Here is a 15778-nt window from a genome sequence, read left to right as displayed (position 1 = left end):
AACGCAACCACTAATTTGCGTTACGTAAGAATTAACCAGAACTAATCTCTCTCTAACTTCCGCTGATCGCCGCAATTAACGGGCGTTCCGCAAGACATGTCACGGCTGTTTCGACGTAGACATGTTTCGAACGTAGTTGATTCTACGTGGGTTTAAAGTAGTTTGACAAAACATAAGCCCAGATATACAGTACCGAACACGACGATAATGTTCTGGAAAAACGACAAGATACATTTTCACGTTCTGACTACCACTATTTCAAAACAAGCCAAAGATTTGGCTTTTCGAGAAAAACCGCATACATTTATCAAGTTATACTGAAATTCAATCAAGATGTAAAATCCTAAGTACACGAATTTTATTCCTGTAGCGGTGATTGTTGATATATCTTACGTAACATTTGTTTAGAAAGGTACGTAGTAGAATCTATTAAACTAGGCATGGAATTGTCTCGCAGTTAATAACAGAAAAAGAATAGAGCGAACTTACTACAATTATTAACTACTCTATTATTATTATTAACTCTTAGTTGCTAAAGACAGGAAGAGCCATTTTGCGAAAATCAGTTTAAAAATAAATCGAAGTCACTCCGAACATTTGAAACTTGCATATCACTAAATTGGTAGTCATTTCCCCTTTCAGTTTTGTATTATCCATCAATTACCTACTATTTAAAATAGCAATGACTCTTGTAGAGAGCAATTCTGAAAGTCGACAAGCAAAAATTCATCCTTAACCTTCAGTGACTGATAGTCATTATTCGTACCACCGTTAAGGTGGTTTACATTGTATTTGCAAATATTGATTTTCATTTTTTATTTTAAGCACTTTGTACATTTCATTTTTCATTTTCGCTACGTTGTACTGATTATGTTTCCGACGATACGAAAAACCTCTCTAATATCAGTAGTTAAAGATAAACAAAAGGTTTCAGTTCTTGAAATTTTGAGTTCAAGTTCCGAATCAGATACCTCGTCAGTGTTACGCAAGCTATACGAGACGGATTCATCTACAAATGACGCAGTGCAGTACGATTTTTAGAATAGAGAGGGTTTATTGAAGATTATTGCTAATTATAATTATAATGTGATTTACATATTTTGAAATTTTACACATAAAATTTCCTTGCTACTACTGTAATGACTTTTGCTAAAAAGTCTTTTCTGTCGCCAATCCCGTTTCTCTTTGAAGGGGGGATATGCAAGAGTGAACTCAAGAGTAATCAGATAGCTGAAGGATAGCTTCGCTCTTTAAATGCGCTTCACTTACGTTGTGTTTGACGTTCTTAGTTTTTACTGATTGTACTCTATGATAATGTGAAGAGTTGTACAACTATGTTTTTTGGAAACTTCCGGAATTCTGAGGTGTTTCTTTTGGTAAAATAAATTTTATCAACCAATCATCGGATTTGTGTGTATTCAATCTATTAGGAACCCGTACCCACGCAACAATATATTACCGGGAGAGAACAATAGGTAAAACATCGCTGAATGCTTTTGAGCAATATTATGCTTTAACTAAATCATGTTTGGATCGACAGAGCAACATGTTATTTAGCTGTGTGTTATACGGAAATTATGTTTCAATTGTGAGTTCACTATATTAATATTTTGTTTTTTATTTGTTAATTATGTTTTAAATGTGAGATTAAATAATGCTCCTTTGTTCTTGTAAATTATTTTAAGAAATAATTGCAACTTCGAAATTTAATTTTATCGTTTGCAATGCTCAAAATGTTTGAAAAAAATATTTAACGTTACATGCGTTCATTTCTATTACATCATTATTTTACTGTTATGATACCGCGAAACTGCATTCTCAGAATTTGTGATACGTGCTGCTGCTCGAACAGAGGATATCTGTGCACAGGCTAATCATCCCCCTCTCTCCTTCTCTCTACATATGCATACATAATACGAGGGTAAGTTGAAAAATAAGTTTCCCTTGTCGACTGTGGTCAGAGTTGTGTATGAAAGTCCAAAAACAGAATGAGACATTAAAGATATGCCATACCTTTATTTTTCCACATAGGTACCAAGTACATTGAGACATTTGCCATATCGCTTGATAAGCTTCAAAAAGCCCTCCAGGAAAAAATCAGGGCTTTGCATATGGAAGAAGCGTTGAACGGCTTGTTTCACTTCAGTATTGCTTCCAAAGCGCCTTCCCCCGAGATTTTTCTTCAAAGCCGGAAACAGATGGAAGTCGCTTGGTGCGAGCTCAGGACTGTACGGCGGATTGTGTAAGCGCTCCCAACCAAGAGTTGCAATATGGTTTTGCGTTGACGTCGCCGAATGTGGTCTGGCATTGTCATCCAACAGCAGAACGCCAGATGTAAGAAGGCCAGGCCGCTTTTTCCGAATCGCCTCTTTCAATTTCGACAGGGTGTCACAGTAGCGCGTAGCATTGATGGTTCCAACCTCCAAAACGTCCAGCAACAAAACTCCTTGGGCGTCCCAGAAAACTGTGAGGAGCACTTTACCTGCAGAGGGAGTTGTCTTGAACTTCTTTCGGACAGGTGATGACGGATGTTTCCACTCCATAGATGCAGCCTTCGATTCTGGCGTGAAATGGTGGACTCACGTTTCATCCCCCGTCAAAATCCGAAACAGAAAGTCATTGATATCTTCATGGTAACGCACGAGATGTTCCAGGCTGAGCCCCATGCGTTGTTTCTTGTGTGTCGAGGTCAATTGTCGGGGCACCCATCGTGCTGACACTTTTCTGTATCGAAGAATGTCGTGGATGATGTTTTGAGCTCGCTCATGTGAGATTTCAAGTTCTTCCGCAACTTCATCGATGGTGATACGACGTTTCGCTCTAATCATGTCATCCACCTTCCTGACATTTGCATCTGTAGTGGCCGTGCGTGTCCGTCCAGCTCTCGGTATGTCCTCCACTTGCTCACGTCCATCACTGAATGTGCGACACCATCTCCGCACCATTTGCTTCGACATCACACCTGGCCCATACACTTCTACGAGGCGGTTATGAATTTCTGTTCCTGATACTCCACGTGCTCATTCATAGCGGATAGCCGCTCTCACTTCCTCCTTTGACAACGAATTCAAAACACACCTTCTCTCCATACCTACCGAGGCTCAAATGAGAGGCTGGTCTCCGCTTTGCGCAGGCACTGCAACAGCACCATCTGCTTGATTTGCAGCGAACATAGAGCAAAACAAAGACAACAATATGGACACACTGGTTATTTCGTTGGACATCAAAGGGGCATTCGACTCGTTGTGGTGGCCAGACGTAGTCGATTGCCTAGACATCATCAAATGCCCAAAGGAAATCCTGAATCTTATACGCAGCTACTTGCAGGATCGTTGGATACAGGTTACAACGGACAAAGATGTACTCAAAGTCAAGTTGGAAAGAGGCTGTCCCCAGGGTTCCTGCTTGGGACCTACATTTTGGAATCTTGTAGCGAACACAGCCTTTGCGCTCTATGACCAACAGCAAGGAGTGGGTATCCAGGCGTACGCAGACGACTTTTTATTGGTCATTTCTGGTAGCACGGACATTAGGTTAAAGGCACAAAACGCAATCAATACTTTTGCAAGCTGGGCAAATCAGCACAAATTACATATCTCAGCAGATAAAACTAAACAACTGTTTATATGTAAGCATGGACCGCGAAATAGGATTCCCAACATTAAGCTAAATAGAGTCTCTATAAAAAAGGTCACTGACCTTAAATATCTAGGTATTATATTTAACAATAGGCTTTCCTGGGTACCGCATATTAAAGAGCTTAAGCAGAAAATAAATCAAATGAGTAATTCCATGGTTAGAACATCAGAACCTCATTGGGGCACTCCAATCACTATGCTCAAAAGCTGGTACAGAACAATCTCAGAAAAGATCATATTATATGGGACTGCCATGTGGAGAAGGAAGCTTACTGCCCATATGAGAAGACAGCTTCTCACCATACAAAGAATGCAACTTTTGATCATATGCAAAGGTTATAGAACATCCCCAACTGCGGCACTGCAAGTGCTGGCGGGTATCCCTCCACTGGACCTTCTAGTGGAGAGAGAATCACTATTAGTAAGGACATTGCGCCTAGAAAATAACGTCTCTCTGTGGCAAAAGACATTCTACCATACAGACTATGAGAAGCGCAAGCCGATCGTGCTTGGACACCCTGCAGATACTGATTTATCGCACACAATATACATGCAATACACGCCGCCAAATGAGAAGGCATTTGCTATTTATACAGATGGCTCAAAGACGGAAAAAGGCACAGGCTGCGCCTACTGTGTACTCCAAGAAGGAGAAGTGGTTAAAACTTGGGAAAGACGACTGGCAGACAAAAATACCGTCTTTCAGGCAGAGCTTCTTGCATTAAAAGCAGCCATCAATTTGGCAAAATATCAATTAGGATTAAAGGTCAGCATATATAGCGACTCTGCCTCAAGTTTGGAGTCCATCCGAGGGCACAAGACAAGGAGTCCTTTGGTGCAAGATATTCAGAAAATTCTTCTAAGTATCCCACCAGATGACAGACCTATCCTGATCTGGGTTCCAGCTCCTGTGGGTATTACTGGCAACGAAGCGGCTGACCTGCTTGCGAAATTGCTGCCAATGACTCCAGTAGATTGGAAAACGCAGTAAGTGTTCCGCAGTCCTATTTAAAGAAAACCACGCTCAATAGCCTTTTTCAAGAATGGCAGAAAAGATGGGAAAGAGAAAGCACAGGGAGGAGAACCTACAAGTTCTTTCCAAAAGTCACGTGCTCAGTTAATACATTCAGCGGAGCGCAAACTCAATTCTACACTGGCCATGGTCCCTTCCCACATTACCTTAAGAGATTCGGCATACGAGCATCAGATTTGTGTGAATGTGGTGCGGTAAGTTTGTGTGAATGTGGTGCGGTAAGTGAATGTGGTGCGGTAAGTGTGTGATCTGCATAACAGATCACTTCCTCTTCAACTGCCCACAAACCGATAAACTGCATTTAGAAATGCCAAGCAGTGAATACTGGCCGCAATGGGCAGAGAATACCCGCGGCAACAAGCAGACGAAAACTAAAATAGAGGAGGTAATCAGGCTTTGCTCGGCAAGATACTAAGAAATTTTCCCCCTCTCTTGAGAATTGTATCTTCGCAGCATAATTTTAATAGCAATTCAAAATACTACAACTGAATATCAACACTAGGAAAATAGCTCACCCCGTAGAATAATAACAGGACTGTAAGAGCAAAACTATTGTAATGTAAGCATATTACTATCCAGTTTATATGTACTTGATAAAAATAATATTGTAAAGTAGTTTAAATGATATTGAAAATCCAGTCAATGTGTAAATGAATTACAAGGTTAATTTTGATTATCTCAGTAAAAGTATTGTAAATATGAATTCATATAATGTCTAAATGTACACATAGCTGTCATGATTTTATGTATCTATCATATATAACTTGTACAAGACAATGATTGTAATCAACATATCTATGCTTATACACAGGCCTTGTATGCCCATGTAATATTTATATGTATATTTTTACACGGAGGAAATTTTCCCTTCTGCCAGGATGACTACTAACACTGTAAGACTTTTACAACAAAGTCAGGTCAGTGGTTATCTCAGGCGGCGCTCAGTATGTGTTAAGTGAAATTCCCGAAGCCTAGTTTCAAGACAATTTAGTGCTCCTTCGACCGGAACATTAGTAAACAGTGATTTGACATCAAATGAAACCATAATGGAACGAAGTGGAGAAATATTTTTAAGTTTATCAATGACCTCAACAGAATTTTTTACAGTGTGAATATTAATTAATACACAATAACACGCCGAATAAATACTAATTCAGAAATCAAACAACAAAAATCAGCGTTATATTTACAAAATTTTCACAGGACTAGTTTCGATGGTTTTATCGAACCACCATCTTCAGCTGCAAAACCGCAAATGAACAAGATAGGAAATAATGATTAAATAAGATAAGAAAGCCTGGACAAGAACAAGCAAGTGGCGCCATCTGTTGGTGAAACCAGAACTAAAACATGATTTCTTTAAAGGCCGAAGGCAAATTTGGATTGGAATTAGGATCGTTAACTAGAACAGAAAGATTTTTATGAATGTGAAATGCCTCTAGAAAATCCACTTCTCCAATGGAAGATGTTTTTTGAATAATTTTGGCAGCAGAAAAACTGAAAGTGTGGTTTTCGGACCAACAATGTTGAGCAACAGAAGACTTCTGTGTTTCCTTTTTTCTAACATATGCCTCATGTTCCTTGACGCGAAATTTTAAGGCTCTTTTAGTTTGGCCAATGTAAATTAGACCACACTGGCAAGGAATCCTATAAATACCCCAGGAATTCATATCCGGAATGGGGTCCTTGAGTATAGAAGTTGGAATTTTATTGATGGGAGAATAAACAATCCGAAAGTTAAATTTCTGCAAAATATGTGCAACTTTATAGCTAATTGATGGAAAGAAGGGAATGACAACAGAATTTTTATAATCTCCTAAAATAAGAGTGTGGCTTTTAGTGTGTTGAGATGAGAATTTTTTAACTGCTTGATTAATAATGTTGGGTGAAAAGCCCCTGTCAATAGCTATTGCTTTTAAATAATTTAGTTCTTCATCAAGGGCTAGTTTGGAGGAGCAAACTTGAAGAGCACGGAAAACATAGGAATAAAATGAAGCTAACTTTTGTTTAGTCGGATGACATGATTTAAAGTGTGGTGGAAGGCAAACCGATGAAGGTTTACGGTAAACTGTAGTACTGAAGTTGGATGTGTTACGTGTGACCAGAATGTCGAGAAACGGAAGAGAATTGCAAGTCTCAAGTTCAAAAGTGAACTGAATAGCAGGATCAATAGAATTCATTGTTGAAAGAACTTTATTTAAATCATCTTTATTACCTTCAAACAGGATAAAAGTGACGTCTACGTAGCGGAACCATGCCGGGAAGTTGAAAGTTTCAAACAATTTTGATTCATAATAATGCATGTAGATATCAGCCAGGATGGGACTGAGGGGGCTTCCCATGGCTAATCCCTCAGTTTGCTTGTAATATTTATTTTGGAAAACTAAATGTGTTTGTTTCAAACAGAGTTGAGTGAGAGAAATTAGCTCATCAATTTCGATGCAAGAGAAATGAAATTCGCAAAGTCTGGTTTCTAGACATCTTAATGCACCCTCCACTGGGACATTGGTGAATAATGATTTTACATCAAAAGAAACCATGAGTAAATTACTAGGAGAAATGTTTTTAACTTTTTTTACAAACTCTATTGAATTTTTTATGGTGTAAATGTTATTGTCTAATAGAGTTGAAAATATAGAAACTAAATATTTAGCTAATGGATACGAGGCAGTACCTAAATTTGATACAATAGGGCGGAAAGGAATACCACTTTTCTGAATTTTGGGAAGATCATATAATCTGGCACAATTCGCAACAGATGGGATAAGTGAATGTTTTGAGTTGCCTGAAATGATTTGCGAAGATTTGATCGCAGTTTTTAATTTTGACAAGTCCGAAGGTGAAGGATCTTTAGGGATCGGATTATATGGTCCTTCGTTTAAGAGTTTAGTGACACCATCGATGTAAGTGTTCCTATCCATGACGACTATCTGGCCACCTTTGTCGGCCTTTGAAATAATAATATCCGGGTTAGAATGAATTTCACGCAATGTAGCTCTTTCTCTCGCAGTTAGATTTGGTTTCAAAGGTTTATTATTGAATTTCACATTATGAGCGATAAGATGCCTAATCATTTCTTTCTGTGAATCTGAAACTTTACTGAACTTGAAAGCTTTTTCGATAGGAGCCAAAATCTTTGGAATCGAGGGTTTACAGGTTTGTGAGAAGTTAAAATTATATTTTAGAATTCTCTCTTGTTCTTCTGAAAGACTAACATTAGAAATATTAACTATTGGCTTGATGTTTACAATGGGAAGATTTTTTGAACTACTTGAACTGGAAGATTGTAAAACAAGTTTTTCGAATTTAACTGCAAGGGTGTTTTTAAGACGGTTAACTGCATTCTCCGTTCTAGACCAAGACTTTTGTTCAAGGGCAGTGAATTTTGGATATGATTTAGCGAGTTCCAGATGAAGCTTATAGAGTTCACGTTCAATTTTGGACAATTGTTGACGTGTATCCCTTATGACGGACCGAAGTAAGGCAAGCTTGCAATTTAACAGAATTCTTGAAACGCGACTCGAAGGTTTTTGATTAGATTTGATTTGAATAAAATTGGGCATCAATTTTTTACATTTACATTTAAGTAAAAAGCCAAGATGATTCACGAATTTTTGCCGTTTCAGGCGTAATTTAGTGAAACGATTAACGGATGAAGGCATGATAAACAATACAGAAAATCAAACTAAATTAACTAAACAATAATAAAGCACACACAAAATAGCAGAAAAATTCCTCACTGAAATTAATAGAAAATAAAACGTTTGTAAGCAAAATGCATGAAGTCAGACAAGCAAAGCACAATATCCAAATATACAAAATATAAACATAACTTGAAAATTGCAAAAAAGTACTTACCCAAACTCATGCAATCACAAAATGGCGGCCACACTACGTGCAAAAAAGAAAGCAAAAAATAAGCCTGTTTGGGGCTTCTATAATTAAGACACAATAACACGCCGAATAAATACTAATTCAGAAGTCAAACAACAAAAATCAGCGTTATAGTTACAAAATTTTCACAGGACTAGTTTCGATGGTTTTACCGAACCACCATCTTCCGAGTTTTCCAAAAATTCCGAGTTCCGAACCAAAAGTTCCGAGTTCCATACTCAAGGGCCCCATTCCGGATATGAATTCCTGGGGTATTTATAGGATTCCTTGCCAATGTGGTCTAATTTACATTGGCCAAACTAAAAGAGCCTTAAAATTTCGCGTCAAGGAACATGAGTCATATGTTAGAAAAAAGGAAACACAGAAGTCTTCTGTTGCTCAACATTGTTGGTCCGAAAACCACACTTTCAGTTCTTCTGCTGCCAAAATTATTCAAAAAACATCTTCCATTGGAGAACTGGATTTTCTAGAGGCATTTCACATTCATAAAAATCTTTCTGTTCTAGTTAACGATCCTAATTCCAATCCAAATTTGCCTTCGGCCTTTAAAGAAATTATGTTTTCGTTCTGGTTTCACCAACAGATGGCGCCACTTGCCTATTCTTGTCCAGGCTTTCTTTTCTTATCTAATCATTATTTCCTATCTCGTTAATTTGCGGTTTTGCAGCTGAAGTTGGTGGTTCGGTAAAACCATCGAAACTAGTCCTGTGAAAATTTTGTAAATATAACGCTGATTTTTGTTGTTTGACTTCTGAATTAGTGTGAATATTGTTAGCAAGTAATCTGAAAACTAAATATTTGGCCAAAGGATATGAAGCAGTACCTATGTTGGAAACAATTGGTCGAAAAGGAATACCGATTTTGTGGACTTTTGGAAGAGCATAAAGCCTAGCGCAATTAGTAATAATGGAATAAGTGATTTCTTCAACTGAGATGGCAGAATGTGGGAAGATTTAATAGCAATTTTAACTTTCGTGAGGTCCGAAGTTGAAGGATCTTTAGGGATCGAGCAGTATGGGCCTTCATTTATTAGTTTAGAGGCTAAAGTTTCGTATTAAGGAACATAAATCTTATGTCAGAAAAGGCGAAATTAACAAGTCTTCAATAGCGTATCATAGTTGGACATTTAACCATAATTTTGACTTTGGGTGTGCAAAAATTATCCAAAAGGCTTCTTCCATAGGTGAATTGGATTTTCTTGAGGCTTTTCACATTCACAAAGATTTAGCAGGTTTCGTTAATGATTTGAAGTCCAATCCAATCCTTCCTAATGCCTTTAAAATTCTACTATCTTAATTCAGTTATTTTTGCCGATAGATGGCGTTACCTCCTCGCTTTTGGTACTACCAGAGGGTGTAAAATTCCATTCAGTGGTTGCTTTCCATTATTTGAAGTTCAGATTTTGAGCGTGAAGGTGAATTTGCCCCTCGCTCCCTATTTTAACTTCGCTAATTTTTCTTGTCCTTTATGCTTGATCAGATAGCCTGGCTCAGTAAAAGTAGGCGGCTAGTGCAACTCTGATTAAAAATCCAGTTATAACCACGTGCAGTGCTGATAAGGGCCACGTGTTTCTGAGACTCCTTCCCCTTTATTTTCTTTTTTCTAGGTATTTCTTTCTCCTGATGAGGAGGGACCTTTAGCTGCCCTCGAAATCGATCGAGTGTTTCAATATCCTTACGCTAAATACAAGGTTGTTTTTACGATTTTGAATATAAATAGTTATTTGCATTAAAATACAAGTAATTATTTCTCATTTCAGTTTAAAATATATTATAAAAAATTTCAAAGTACTCTAACATTTCATTTATATTTCACTTCGTTCTAAAATTTAACAGTTCGTTATCTTGCATTGTTGTTTTTTCTTCTTTTCCTCCAATTTAGAAATTTATATATATATTTATATTTACATACATAATTTGCAGCATACGAATTTTAATTACTAATATTTAACAAAAGACAAGTAAGCTTACTTTGAACACAAGCTTTGATCCGCGAACGAAAAATAGATTTTAAAAAGAAACATAACTTTGTCTAATGGATAATTGGTCAGCTCTAAGAAATTGTGACCACTAGTTTTTTATCCCGATTTATTGTATAAAAGTTTGAAAACAAGTATTTTATTTGCGGTGCATATACAGTCCAACCCTTTCTAAATAAAACTGCGTTGCTTTTTAGAGCCAAAGCGGTGGTTTTTGAGAAAAGTTAGATCGTTGTTTGTCTCTGTAGCTTGGTTTTGCTTAGAATCTTGTTGGCTGCACAATGTGGCCGCGGTATGTTTCAAAACTTTAATTTGTAATGTCCGTTAAGACAACTCAGTGAATTTGAAATTGTAATAAAATTCAAAACTCTTAATATAGACTTTTTTTTTTCAAAAAAAATAAGGTAAGTTGGATACAAAACCGAGTCGCGATTTATTCAGGAATTAATTTAAAATAAAATGCTAAATATAATGATTTATGAAAGTGCCCTTTTAAATGCCAGTAGATATTACTATTATTCATTTTTTTAAATACAAATTCGGATTTCTCTATATCACTTTCTCTGAATGCTGTGCCGGCAAATTTCCGCAGTTTAATTAACAACTGCCAATTACTATTGAAATTATGATTAATAACGCCAAGAATCTTCTCCCCCAAATAGGATTAAAATTCTTTATACTAAAATTAGCAGTACACCAGGCAAAAATATTTACACAAAATTTAAATCTCAATAACACTTTAAACATTAAATGTCCTCCAAACCTTTATCCAATGGAAGTAATGTCCCACACTACTCGTACTCGTGCGATTTTTACAAAATTTGGCAGTTTGCCATAACATGAGTAATAGAATCGAAATATGGAAATCAATTGGCATGCCATTTCAGAAAAGCACCTATTTTGTGCCAAAATACCTACGTTATAATGATTCTATATATAAATCTAATATTTATCCTAAGTCGCGCTTTCCAGACATGTAAAACGTAAGTTGAACTTCGTCCTTCGGTCCAGTAGAACGGGAGGTCTGTTTCATTTCTAGTCCAAAAGGGGCTTGGTCCCTGAATGACTATTGTTTTCCTTTTGCGATTTTGCATCGAATCACTATAAACTGCGAATCCCTTTGTTACCACCAAGTATCCTGCATTTATTTGAAGAAGTTAAATAATAAACAATCTGCATAAATGTGTGCATGTTTCCCACATTGTTGTAAAACAACGGCACCTAGAGCCATCCAATTTTGAACAAAGTAATCCCTCCTGCGAATATGGGTATCTGAAAGCCGAAATTTGAATTTTGGAATTTGTTTTATTATCGATTTCATATGTTGTAAAACTTTAAGGAATTTTTGATTAACAAACTCAACGATTTAAAAGCGAGCAATGGCAATACTCTACGGGAAAAAAACCCTTTTATCTCCAGCGAGCATAACTGTGTATCGAAAATTCTAAAGATATGCCCATTTTAAAATTATTTTGCGACATTGCTATTGAACTGAATTTTATGGCTTGAGTGCGAAGAATATTATATTTAATAAGTAAAGGTAACACACAAAAATGTTAAAACGCGCCACCTTGGACGTAATTTAAAATCAGAAAGCTTTCATATGTTTTTTCGCAGTGTACATGAAATTTGTCAGTAGTTAGAAGTCTTAGATGATGATAAGAAGATAAGAGGCGCATTGTCCGAGTAGCAGCTAGAGTGGTCGCGCGTCTGGTTTCATCTGTAGCATTGGTGGAAAATCCGCGTAGGTGGCGGGGAAGATGAGTCTGATCAAATGTGACATTAGCGTCAACTTCCAGGTGACGTTGTCCAATGCAGGCAACAGACTAGAAAGGAATATACAGGGTGTCCCAAAACGACCGCATAACCTCTGCACAGCTAGATTCCTCGTTGGGAGTACATAAAATCTGCCTAAAGAAGCGTTCCTGTACTATCCATACTTTACGAGAAAAATACGAAAAACAATGTATGACGTTACTGCCGGTGCAAGAAAAAACACTTTATTGAACATATCAACAGCGGTATATGCACAAATTAATGCAGATATTCAAAGTGTCTGCCGTACATGTCGAGGCAGATTGAGCACGCCGTGGAATAGCTGTTATCACACGTTATAGCATTGCGGCTTCCACCGAAGTACAAGCGGCATGCAGACGAGCAACTAAATCCATTGGTGTTGTCTCGCTGCGTCTCGATACACCAGTTCCTCCACATGGCCCCATAGGAAAACCTCCAACGGTGTAAGATCTGTAGAACGTGGCGCCCATTGAACCGGACCCCCACTTCCGATCCAGTGTCATATCTAGCCAACCACGTACAGGAGTACAGAAATTCGCCAGAGCCCCATCATGCTGGAACCAAAGTCCCTGTATTGCCGCTAATGGTATGTAATCGAGCGCATGCATGACGTGATATGCGCGGCGAACGTTTTAAACATTATCGGAGAAAGATACGCCAAAACTGTTGTTGATATGTCTAATAGAGTGTTTTTTTCTTGTGCCAGCAGTGACGTCATACTTCGTTTTTCGTATTTTTCTCGTAAACTATGGAATCTAGCTGTGCAGAGTTTATGCGGTCGTTTTGGGACACCCTGTATACAGTAAAAGAATTTACAACATGAAACTTAACAGGTGGTTTGGCTTTGCGTGAGGAAAAGAACCACGTGTCAGCTGACAAATCCTTCCTGCCCATAAAAAGTGTGCAGAATGCAACAGAATGATAAAAACGTTTCACTAAGATTTCGTAATTTATAAGTGCAGCGAAGTTCGCATGTAATGGATAATGCTTTTCAAAGCGAATTGAACCCTATCGCCCAGAGCGCGACGTGTCTGGATGAATGACACATGTTAGCATAAAGGTGTGTATTAATTGCACCCACAATGTATTTTCTGAATTCGCAATATGTAATATTTGCACCTGCACCTGCAAAATTGAACTATATGGTGTTTTGTTAGCACTGATATTCATGTATTCTGCTCTGCATCGACAGCGTGAGTATGTTCCACGCAATGCGTGTTTCCTGATTATTATTTCTAAAGTTTTTATCTATTATTCTTGTAAAGCATAGTATATTATGTAACATTCAACAATCTTCTGTTCGCATCAAGCGTATTAACATTTGTAATATGTATTATCTGCATGCGTTGCATTAGGCGTATTTATAATTGTAATGTGTTATATTGCGTAATGTGCATATACTGTAAGCGTAATATAATTGTAATGTGTGTATATTGTTAGCGTAATCTTGATTGTAATGTGTATATATGTCTTCTGCTTTGCATATCCCCTAATATATTATCTAAACTCGTAATATGTAATACTAGCACTTGCACATGTAACAATGTATCTGCATTCGTTATAACATTTGTTCTTGTAATTTGTACGAACAGCGCATATTCTATAATACTGAAATTATCTTTGCAATAATATCTGCGCAATATGTATATATTCATTGTAGTTAAAACTTTAATGCACCATGTTCTGTTTCATATTCTGTTAATACCTTTGTATACGTATTCTGATCTGTATATCACAATTTTAGTGTTGTATACTATTTCTAAAGTTACATCATGTTTCATGTATTTTATCATTGTATTTCATGTCTCATGTATTGTATCAATGTATTGCATGTATTTTGTCCTGTATTTTATCAAGTATCATGCTCTTACTAAGCTTTTGCTCACTGTCTGTACACCCTGTAGTAAGTACAGAATCTCTAGATACTTTAGTATTCCCAATATGCAACACTATCACGCATTTGCAATATGCTTAGGCTTATGTATCGAGTGAGGGGTATTGATATCTAATTGCGCCTTATGTGTTTAATGTATTGTTTTCGTATTAAATTTTTAAACCCTCTCTCTTTATGTCATACACTTGATTATTTGTGACATGCTCATGTATCCTAAACTGCAACGTAACACAATGACTCATTAGCGATTGTTTGCACTGTAAATACTTTTATTAATTTCAATAAAGTTGCTGTTTCTATACAGGGGAAGGCGCCGGACATATGTCTGTTTACCACTGTTAAACACCATGCGTCCCCCCTTCTGTCACCTGTTACCATAAAGGCACATAACATGAATGTAGTCAGGATAAATAGGACCCGGAAGGGAGTAGCATTGAGTTGGCGCAAAGGTGGCCAAGAGAATCATAAAATGATCCGACGTCGCAAATAAGGAAGGGCTGCAGTATATGAAAAAGCAGGTCAATAAATGCAGTAAAATTAACTGGCATTCGTTTAGAGTAAGAAAAACAAGTACAAGGAAAAACAAAACGGAGTACTCCTTAAGGTAATGATCCTTAGCATTCCGAAGAAAAGGATATTGTTAGAAAATGTCCAGCCGCGGTAAGAGCTTCCCCGCAAAGCGGGTATAGGGTTGCCAGAAAATGGCAAGGAAAGACAGGATTGCCACATTTGGCGAGAAATCGCCCATTTGGTGACATTTCGCAAGAAAATTGGCGATCTGCCATGCACGGATGGAGAACCTGATTCAACGAATTCTTACCGGTTTCGCCAAGAATGTTCTCGAACGCATCCCCAAATCTATATAAATCCTATTGTTTCGCGGAGATCCAATCAATCAGTGAGCGAGTGTCTCGTAGTCTAGAGCCGAGTTGGTCGTCGAGCGCACCGAGAAAGTCTCTTAGTGTATCGCGAGTTAGTGCATCGTCGAGTTTTATCTTAGAGTATGTTGAGGTCCGGAAACGACCGAACCGAGTTGGGAGATGTACTCTAGTGTATCGTGGAGTCTATCGCGAGTTGTAACGTGGAAAATCTTGAGAGTACGTAAAGTTTCGGGAACGACAGAGCAGGGTCGGGAGCTGTACTTTTGTGCTTTGCCGTGATCCTGTCTCCGCCGTTATAGCCTGATAACCTGGAAGCTGTGTCCCTGATTGTTTCAGCGTAATTATAGTAGTTCTTAGACGACTGTAAACGTGCTTTTGGAGCTACCTTGAACAATACCGGCTAATAAATTGTGTTTCGATACTTCATGAAGTGTCGTTGTTATTCACTCCAAATACATAAACCCTTAACGTGAGGAGAAAAACATGAGAATATTATAAGAGTAGTCGATATAGCAAAAATTTAATTAATTACGGCAGGATATTCAAATTCCCAAATTTTAAAAATTCGAAATTCGGAAGTTCGAAAATTTTCACTAAAAAGTGCTTAAATGTTAATTTTAGGAGCCCTGAGCTTCCAATATATGGCTTGTTCGTCCCTGAGTA

Source organism: Stegodyphus dumicola, chromosome 11, assembly GCF_044657685.1.
Source record: "Stegodyphus dumicola isolate Sdum_Otavi_A_Nest chromosome 11, ASM4465768v1".
Taxonomy (NCBI): domain Eukaryota; kingdom Metazoa; phylum Arthropoda; class Arachnida; order Araneae; family Eresidae; genus Stegodyphus; species Stegodyphus dumicola.
The sequence above is the reverse complement of the archived record's forward strand: the minus strand, read 5'-3'. Positions refer to the sequence as shown.